Source organism: Sminthopsis crassicaudata, chromosome 4, assembly GCF_048593235.1.
Source record: "Sminthopsis crassicaudata isolate SCR6 chromosome 4, ASM4859323v1, whole genome shotgun sequence".
Classification (NCBI taxonomy): Eukaryota; Metazoa; Chordata; class Mammalia; order Dasyuromorphia; family Dasyuridae; genus Sminthopsis; species Sminthopsis crassicaudata.
This window is the reverse complement of record NC_133620.1, coordinates 320,252,494-320,263,449: the sequence shown is the minus strand read 5'-3', so window position 1 is coordinate 320,263,449 and position 10,956 is coordinate 320,252,494.

Genomic DNA, 10,956 nt, shown 5'->3' with positions numbered 1-10,956 from the left:
AAGCTTATTTGATTTAATTTATTAAATCAATTCAATTGAACAAACTTTTAAAATAAATAATATTTTTATCGATATAGTTTGTTTCTATATCAACTTCTTTTCCGTGTGTGTGTGTGTGTGTGTGTGTGTGTGTGTGTATGTAATTTTTTCTTCCTTCTCAATGAGTCATCTCTTGGAACAATGCTAAAAAAAAAAAAAAAAAAAAAAAAGGAAGGAAGAAAGGAGAGAAGGAAAAGGGAAAAGAAAGCGAGAAAGAATGCATTTTGGCAAAATAAACCAGCAAATATATCAGGAATAATCTTTTATACAGTGTTCCACATCAATAGCAGCTCATCTCAAAGAAGGGAGGAAGGTAAAAGGGATGAGCATGCAGCAGCATCTCACTCAGGTACTGCTTCACTTGTGAACTGAGTGAAGAGAGTGTCACAGCATAAAAAAGAAAGATGGACTAACATCTACAAAGGGATTTAGATAAGAAAGAAACTGAGGGGGCTCATATCTGGTTTATATAACCATAAATATAAACCATAAATGGTTTAAGCCCCATGAGGGGCACAGAGAGAATAAAAAAAGAGTGAATCAGGGTATAGACCATATACCAAAAATAAAATTCAGAATAAACTGGAAGGGAAGAGAAATAATGAAGAGACCAACAAAGAAAAATGTAGGAAAAGGTACAATAGCTTTAAAAGATTTAATTCTTATCAGTGTAATCAATAACTAATATAGGTGAGGAAGTACCTAGTCACCTACTATCAGAGAGTTGAAGTACTTAAAATGCAGAATAAAGCATACATTTTTAGTCATGGACTATATGAGAATTTGTTTTGCTAAGGTATGCAGATATATTTGTTATAAGATTTTTGTTTTTATTTTTTAAATTTTGGGAGGATGAAACAGAAAGAGAGATGGGGGCTAAGTTGTCCCCTTCTAGCCTCATCCCTCAAAAAAAGACAAGTAAAAAGGAGCATCATTGAAGCATTTTTTAAAAATCTATAAAAAATAGGAAAAGAAGAGGCAGCACAATGGATAGAACACCAGCCCTGAAGTCAGGAGGACCCGAGTTCAAATCTGTCCTCAGACACTTAACACTTCCTAGCTGAGTGATCCCAGGCAAGTCACTTAACCCCAATTGCCTCAGCAAAAAAAAAAAAAAAAAAAGGAAAATCAAAAGAATAATAATAGATAAAAGATAAAGGCTTTGAAAGGTATATATTGAATCTATCATATAATTGAAAAGAAAAGCAAGCTTACATAATAGAAATTCACATTTTCATTTATAATTCTTATTTTCTGTTCTACTTCAGATATGGAAATGCTAATTCTATTTGGTGTTTGTTAAATTCAGAATTTTTAAAGGAATTTTTTTAAAAGAAAGAGAAAATTAGTAAACTTAAGAAACTGGAAAGAAAATTCTGAAATAACTACTTTGTCTGAGTGGGAAAATAGAAAGGACAAAAGAGGGGGAAAATAAATATTATTTAAATTTTTTTGAACATTATATATAGCAACAACAATGAAGAAATACATTAAGTAAAGAAGATAAAAGAAAAGTAAAGAAAAATTAATAGCAATAGAAAATAGATTATCTAATCATCTATTTTCTACTGCTATTATTTTATTTTATTTTAATCTTTATTTAATAAAGAAAATAAAGGAAAAAATTAAGTAAAGTCCAAGAAAGAATAGGCAAATCAGCATGGGGGAGGAGGAGGGAGCCTGTGGAAATGGATTAGCAACAAAGGTAGTAAATAAAACTAATCCAGGGACAAAGTGCTGACTTACAAGAGGAAGAAGAATTTTTTTTTTTAAATCAATACAAATGGAAGAAAACACAAGCATTACTTTAAATGTGAATGGATTAAACAACTCAATAAAAGGAAATAGAGTGACAAAATGTATGCAAAAATGAATCCCAACAATCTATGTAAACATGAAACATATCTACAAAATAAAAAGATATAAGAATGAAAATGAGAGATTAGACTAAAATTTACTCAGAATCATATTATTATTATTATATTATTATCATTATTTATTTATTTATGTATTTATTTATTTTGCTGAGGCTTGCCCAAGGTCACACAGCCAGGAAGTGTTAAGTGTCTGAGGTAGGATTTGAACTCAGGTCCTCCTGACTTCAGGGCTGGTGCTCTATCCATTGCGCCCCCAGCTGCCCCTAGATGATTTTTTTTTTTTTAAAGCAAGAATTATCTTGCTTTAGTAAGTAAAGTTAAAAATAAAATACTACAACTTTACTCCATGGCCAACCTTGAACACTGTTAATTAGCAACATTTGATTTCTCCTCCTGCCACCTAGCTGCCCCCTCCTCCCTTTTTCACAGCTATCAGTCAGGGTTAAGCAACTTGCCAAGGGTCACATATAGCTAGTAAATGTCTGGGGCTAAATTTGAATTCAGCTCCTCCTGACTCCAAAGCCCGTGCCCTATTCACCTTGCTACCCTGAAATGATTTCTTAATTACCAAATCCGATAATCTTTTCCTAGTCTTCATCTATCTTGACACCTCTTGCATTTGATATTGTCATTAACCCTCTCTTATGGTATACTTACACCTCTCTTCTGGTTCTCCTACCTTTCTGACTGTTCCTTTTTTTTTTTTTTTTTTTTTTTTTTTTGCTGAGGAGGCAATTGAGTTTAAGTGACTTGCCCAGGGTCACATAGCTAGGAAGTGTTAAGTGTCTGAGGTCAAATTTGAACTCAGGTCCTCCTGACTATCAGGGCTGGTGCTCTATGCACTGCACCACCTAGCTGTCCCTCTGACTGTTCCTTTTCCATCTCTTTTTACACTTCAATGTACATATTACACTCATAACTATGCCCATTTCCAAGGCTTTGTTCTGGGCCCTTTTTCTTCTGTTCTGTCCCTTGAAGACATTTTCATTTACCAAAGTTTAATTATTTCTATGAAGATAACTTACAGACATTACAGTGTATGATGTGGTGGTAAATATTTAACAACTGATTGGAAAGAAAGAAAGACAGGAAGGAAGGAAGGAAGGAAGGAAGGAAGGAAGGAAGGAAGGAAGGAAGGAAGGAAGGAAGGAAGGAAGGAAGGAAGGAAGGAAGGAAGGAAGGAAGGAAGGAAGGAAGGGAAGGAAGGAAGGAAGGAAGGAAGGAAGGAAGGAAGGAAGGAAGGAAGGAAGGAAGGAAGGAAGGAGGGAGGGAGGGAGGGAGGGAGGGAGGGAGGGAGGGAGGGAGGGAGGGAGGGAGGGAGGGAAGGAAGGAAGGAAGGAAGGAAGGAAGGAAGGAAGGAAGGAAGGAAGGAAGGAAGGAAGGAAGGAAGGAAGGAAGGAAGGAAGGAAGGAAGGAAAGAGAAATCACTTTGGAGAGAGAAATTTCAATTGAGTTACCAAATTGTAATAGCTTGAGTACTGCATGAGAAGAGGGGTTTCAGAAACAGTTGTTGTGGACTTCTCTAAGATTTCTCTAATGTGGATTTCTCTAAGAGTTGGACTGAGAAAATGAAGAGAAAGATAGAATGATAGCTTTAGAGGACAATGGAGTCTACTGAAAGGTTTTTTTTTTTCAAGATGGGGAGATGAACATGTTTGAAGACCCTAGAAAAAACTTATTACTACTAAAGATTAGATGTGTGCGTGTGTGTGTGTGTGTGTGTGTGTGTGTGTGTGTGTGTGTATCATTGGGTGGAAATCTACTAGAGAAGATGAGAAGGTGGGATCAGTGGTATAGTGGAAGGGTTGCCAGAGAGAAAGGTCCCCTCATTGTTAAACACTGAAGGAAAGGAGCAGAGATTGGGGAATAATGTTAAGGGGTTTTAAGATAAAAGTTGTGGAGAAAAAGGAGCCTTAGAGTCCATGACCTCAATTTTCCTTGGAAAGTAAAAACAAAAAAAATAAACAAACAAAAACCTATACATGCACATATGGATATATAGAGATATATACATACATACACACACACACACATGTATTGGGCCTAGGGAAATCAAGAATTTTGGGAAGTGCAGATTAAAATGAGAAGTGGAGTGGGAAAGAGGGATGAGGAAAGAAGAGAACAGAGAGGAGGGGAGAAAATGATAGGGAGAAAAGGAAAAGACCTAAAGGGAGAGGAGAAGAAGGGGAAACATAGGCTAGGGGGAGAGAATGTGAGAGAGGAGAAAGAGAAGAGAAAGGAAAGAGGAAAGGGAAAAAGAACCAGACATACATATTTTCTACTACCCTTCCCCCAATAGTGACAACTTTATTTACATAACCAAATTCATAAGATATAAACAGATTTTGAGCTAGAGAGCAATGTCCTGAGTTGAGACACAGAGGAGATCCCTAAATCTAGGACAGGAAAGCTGCCCTTTCTCCAGTGCTTCAGACCTATACAGGGGCGGCGGGGGGAAGAGATCCCTAAATTCACCCTATTGAGGATTGGATGGAAGGACTATAACAAATCTTTAAAGATGATGCTCTATTTGAAATCCAAAGGGATTAATGTTGTTCAGGATTTAAAGATCTAAGAAGTTTTGTGTATCAGGGTTTGTGATCAATGGGAGCATGAAGTCCTCCTCTTTCCTGACTTTCCCTGTATTCCCCAGCCCTATGTCCACTCATCCCTGAGATAAAAGATTGTTGCTACTCTTCCTCAGAATGGTAGTCTTGGTAGTCTCAACTAGAAATCCCTATTATATCTTACAGGGGCTAGCTTCCCCATATCCTCACTCCCAGTTTGGGTGCCCCAGGAGGATGACTGTCCCAGGCTCAAGATCCTCTGTGGATCCAAGTTCCTATGAGCCCCTATCGGTGTGCTTACCTTTTATAGTCAGCCAATAGATAAAATTAGCTCAAAACAAAGAAAGGCATTTGCTGAAATAACATTGTAAGAAAAATAGAAAAAAAAATTTCTCCATAACTTGGGGCACACTATCTTATAACTACATATAATGTCAGTGAGGAGAGTGAGCACAAATGGAGTACCCTAGTACAGAGGTGCTCACTTAAAGAACAGGGAGGGTTCAGGCAATTCACACCATCATCACCATCATTTCTTATAGTCTAGTAATATTCCATTACATTCATGCTCACACAATTTGTCCAGCCTTTCACTACTCAGTGCAAGCTCTCCCCCCCTTTCAGTCACTAATGATGCTGCTATAACTATTATAATGTTATAATATAATAGTTGTTATAGCATTGGACCAAAATTTCTACAAGAAACAAAGTTGTGGGATAACTGAAAGGGCAATTTAAAGACACAGGCACAGGGCACAGGTAGGACACAAATAGTTTGCCTATTTCTAATGAGAAAAAGAATGGAAAAAAAATGTTGGGATTCCCTTGTGTTTGGAGTTTGTCCAGAAGAGAAATTGGCATCCTATATGTCCCTCAAAGTTCCATTTAATCAAATAATATCCATTTGCTTTTTACAAAATTTTATTTATTGTATAGTAAAAACAGAAGTACAAATATTTACCCCTAACAGCTTGGGAACACACTTTCCCCTATACTACTTCAGTCTTTGGGGAGAGTGGGCTCAACCTTACAGAAATTTTTGCATAGCAATCATCCCATCAATTTCACTTTTGAATAAGTCTTCATGTCAGTTACTGCTGGTATATACACGTTATATATACCATATATACATATGCATGCAAAAATACATATACAAATATGTGTGTGCCTGTATATACCTTTACATATGTACATGTTTATGCTTACACATTCATACATACAAACATATTTCCGGTCATTCCTAGATGTTATTGTTGGACTGAGTTTTGAATGGCATTCCTCTGGATCTTGCTGATGGGCTGTTTGACTGCAAAACCACCAAGAACACTTGCTCCTGGACCTATGTTAGCTCACTATTCTATTTTTTTTTCAAAGCACACAAGGTTGCCCTTGTCTCCATTACTCTTTCCCTTAAAATGGGAAAGAACAAATGCAAAGAGGAAACGAACAGAAACCTATATTCATATGCCATGTGTCAGATTCAGATAGGGAAGAGCAGAGGGCTTTTCTCAAGCAGAGGTGTACAACTTGTTTCTCCCCTCCAATACTGGAAAAGAGCAAGAACCAGAGACTTTGACTGATTAGTCAAAGATATCCTAGTTCCAGCTCTAAGGACAAGCAAAATGACTTCTCTTTACTATGGTTAACAGACTAAACAGTTACATGTGTACTGAGGGACAGGGTCCTTCCATTATACATCATTATGACTTTTTAGAAATGAGCTCCCCAGATTCTTCTACATGGAGACTGCATCAGCCAAAAATGCTGTCTGCTCTCCAGTATCAGCTTTAAAAAGTTTTTTTAAAGGATTTTTTTTTTTTTTTTGGTTTTTGGGTGTTGTCAGCTTGGGATCAACTGTTTATTTTAACAAGTCAGGTTGAAGCTACTGCAATTATATTTAGTGTCTTCTCATCATTATCCTTTCTTCTAAATTAATATGATTCTTGACCTTTAGTCTAACTATTTGATGTTCTGACTGCACACAGATAGCTGATTCTGCTATGACTCCCACATCAGTAACTAGTCATTTCCTGTTGCCATAATACTCCATGGTTCTATTTTAGGAAGAAAGAAAGAGAAAAAGTGAGGGGATAAAGAGGAAGGTGATTCTGGCCATTTCATGTTAGCCTTTCTCTGTTCTCACAAAGCAAATCAGATGAAGTCTAATCCATTTGAATTTTCCTTAAACCAGGAAAAGAGGATCCATAATTTTGCTTTGGGAACAGAGGCACACCAATGAGTATAGGCTTCATGGAGGATGTAGAATCTGAAATTAGAAGGAGTAAGGGTAATTCAAAAGGAGAAGAAAGTTCTTTATATTTAGGTCTGGGGAGAATGGAGCAGAGGCAAGTGTAGGAAGGGAAGACTGGAGGTACAGGAGAAACCATGAAGAATGATAGAAGGAAGGTCTTGGGGAGAAAAAGAATACGATAGAAAATATGAATTAAGATTCAAAATAAGATCAAGTAGATTGAGGCCAAAAAGATAAAACTTAATAGAGATATATGTAAAGTTTTGTATTTAGTTTTTTTTTTTTAATTAGTTGCACACAAGTAGGATATAGAGATCTGACTGGGCAAAATTTGTATAGAAAAAGATCTTAGGTGATTGCAAGCACATTATGAAACAGCAGCATGAAGTTTCTGCTAAAAAATGCTAAGATAATCTCAAGTTGCATTCAAAGAAAGCTGATATAGCAGTCATGGAAAGTCATTGTTCCACTATGAATTTGGGGAGAATTTATAATTCCTAGGGCACCTAGCTGGCAAGTGGATAGAATACCAGATCTGGAATCAGGAAGATTCATCTTGAGTTCAAATTGGATTTGGACACTTACCAGCTGTGTAACCTTAAGCAAGTCACTTAACCCTCTCAGTTTCCTCATCTGTAAAATGAGCTGGAGAAAGAAATCGAAAGCCAGTCTAGTGTCTTTGCCAAGAAAACCCCAAATTGAGTCATCAGAAAGTTGAACATGATTGACAAACTGCCTTATGAGATGGTCTCCTTGACTTTTTACTTAGTCCCAAAGGTTTCCCTGCATGCCTCATGGGTCACTCAGTATTTATCATGTGTTTCTATATTATGTCTTCTCTACTAGATTGTTAGAGTCATTTTATTATAAACACAAAGTATAGTAAATTCCTGAATGTGAACTTGGAGAGATTCCTGAGTCTGTATCCTATCTCAGAGATTTACCAGCTGAGAATCCATGAGTAAAGCACATAACCTTGTTAAGTCTTATTTTCCCTGCCTGTAAAATGGGGATAATAATAATCTTTCCCTCTCAGTGTTGTCATGAGAATATAAGAAAATAAATGTCAATAATGGAGGGGGATCCACTGGTGTGTAACATTGTCCTTATCAGATCTTTTTCTTAAAAAAAAAATTCGTTACAAGGGATGGTTTTTGAGGGGAGAAATGGAAGAGTACAAAGGGAGATCTAAGTGAAATAAAAACAAAATTTTCAATAAAACCTATGCATCTATTTTGAATAATGTATGAAACCTTCGAGTACTACACAAACGTCAGCTATTATTCTTTGCATCTGTTGATGTCGAATATGGTGTTGCTAGCAGCTCTGTTGGCTGCCTAGGACTCTTCTCTGAATCTGAGAATCCAGACAGATGCCGGGACCCTCTCCATTTTCCCCAGATATATCCTGTCCTCATGGTTTATTTATTTTTTTTTAATTTCACTCTCTTTCCTAGCAGCTGTAATACAACTCATCCCTTTTTCCTCCCCAGTCCCAACCTCCTCTCCCCCTCACTTCCACTAAAACTGTTTAGAACCCACTTTGCTGCCTTCCTGCCTGCCTCCTAAGCTGACTGCACCATGCCCCCTGGGCAGAGAGCCACCCTTGACCAGGGGGTTGGATCTCAGAGCTAGGGTCTGGTACTGACCGGCTGGGAAAAGGTCTGCCTTCTACCTGGCCCAGATTAGCCTAGCTCTTAGCTGGGCTGTGGAGGGCACATTTAGGTAAACAGCACTAGGGGAATGTCCATAAACACAGGCCAGACCTTAGTTACTTATTGACTCACCAATGGGGGCAGGGAAGTGACTGATGGCACCAGGAAGTGCTCTGCCTGGGACAAAGCCTCTTAGGGTCAGGACTGCCCATGAATGGCCATGTCCAGGCGATACAGCCAAGCCCCTTAAGAGGAGACTTTTACTTAGTGTCTGTCACTCTCTAGGGGTAAAGTTGAAAAAATGAACCGACAAACCAACGTCCTGTTTCCTTTCCACTGAAGACATACATACATGTGAGAACCATGGGCAAGTGACAGTTTTGGTGAGCCTTAGTTTCCTCATCCATAAAATGGGAATAATAATATTTAGACTATGTACTTTAGAGTCATTGTGAGGAAAGCATTTTGTAAATCTCAAAGAGCTCCATCAATGTGATTTGCCATTATTACTGGGATCTCTTGAGCAATGAAAAAAATATCATAGGCTTCTAGTCAAAAGACTTGGATCTAAATTCGGGCTCTGCCACCTAATTCCTATCTGATTTTGAGCAAATCATTTAACCTTGGGCCTCAGGTTGCTTGTCTGCAAAATGGGTCAGGGAATAGACTAAAATTTCAAAGTCTAAACCTATTATCCTAAGATGTATGCTATTCTTTGTCCACCAAAGCCTATAATTCAGCTTAAATCCCTGGGCCCATCCCACCACCCCCAGGTATAGGGGACAAGGGCTAAGAGAAGGAACAGACATGTTTACAAAGGCAGGGCCCATATTTTTAGGCAGAGAGCTTATGGCCCAGTAGGATAGTCTACCCTCCATGAGGGCACTTACTGCTCTATGGCACAGGGGCCTTATGAGGGTAGTTTTCTCCCCTGATCACTGGCTCAGACTAAATAATACCCTATTCTTTCCAGTTAGTATCTGTGCTCTAGTCTCTACCCCAAGAAAGAGGGAGGAAGTAGAAGGATGACCAGTGGCCCCATTGAGGTGAGCTCTTGGGTGCCTTTCATTTCCCTTCTGGCCGTTCTTGCTAAGCTGAGGGCAGGGGTTCAACTCCCTTACCTCCCCTGATTCCAGGGCCAAGTCTCGCCCGGGAGCTAAGCGCTAAGTACATTATCCTCAGCAGACTGCATTAGCCAGAGCAGACAGCACCAGCCCTATCAAATCAGAAGCCATTTGAAGAGGAAAAAGATGGAGGTGGGAGGAAGGAGCCTGCAGGGAGCGGGTCAGCAGGCCATGCTCTCCCCAGCAATTTGAGAGATGCAGAAAAAGAGCTAGATCAGATTAAAAAAAAGGGAAAAAATGAGTTGTCCTTCCCCCTGGAAAAGAACTGAGTGATGAAGCATGAGATTAATACCTAATAGGGACAGGCCTCTGTTTCCCCACTAACACTGGATAATGTGGTTGTCCCTGCAAATTGCTATAATGGAAAGATTGTTGGATTTCAAACCTCAGGAAGCCTGTGTTTAGAATCCTGGCTCTGACACTATGACTATTGGCAAATCATTTAATCTGTTTTAGCTTCAGGATCATGTGTAAAATGGAGGGTAATTTTACTTGAATTACCAATGGCACAGGATGGTTTTGTAGAAAGGACTACAAATGTAAAAGTGCTACAAATGAGGGCTGTTTCTCTTATATCCCCTCCCCAGAGGGGCTTAAAAGGGAGAAGGCAGGAGTTCTCCGGCTCCATCATGCCCATGACCCTGCTAGAGTTGCCCACTGCCCAGGGGGGACCCCTCAATCAGACCAATGGTCCTTACAACAAAGTCTTCTCTCTCTTCCCCTCCTGGGGCTGGGTAATTTTTTTTTTTGAGCCACCCTGGGAGAGCAGCTGCAATTTTCTGGGTTTCTAGATTGTATTTTTTCTTGCCTCTTAGTTGGGGTATCTTAGTCTCAGGTTACAGATATTGCTTAGATATTTATGGTTCTGCTCAGACTAATTTTTGCATATTAGAAAAATGTCTCCTGTCTTTGAAATTTCTCTTCCCTTATAACAGATTGCTTGCTGAATTATGGGGGGAAAGGGAAAAAGATTTGGAACACAAGGTTTTGCAGAGGTGAATGTTGAAAACTATCATTCCAAGGGCAGCTAGATGGCTCAGTGGATAGAGCACCAGCCCTGAATTCAGGAGAACCCGAGTTCAAATCTGGTCTCAGACACTTAACACTTCCTAGCTGTGTGACCCTGGGCAAGTCACTTAACCCCAGCGGGGGGGGGGGGGGGGAAATATCATTCCATGTATTTGAAAAAATAAAATGCTATTTAAAAAAATAAAAACAAACAAAAAAGAAATTTCTCCTCCCTCTCCTTTAAGTCAAGTATACAAGTCAAATCAGTATTAATGGCCATTAAGATTTACATATACATTTTTTATGATATGGACAACAAAAGTAAAAAAGAAATAGAGAAATTAAACTTACTGCAAGTAGTTTTGTAACCTCTATAAAGGATATGGAAAAGAAACAGGAAGTTGTATTTTTTACTGACCAAAAGCAAATCTGGGGG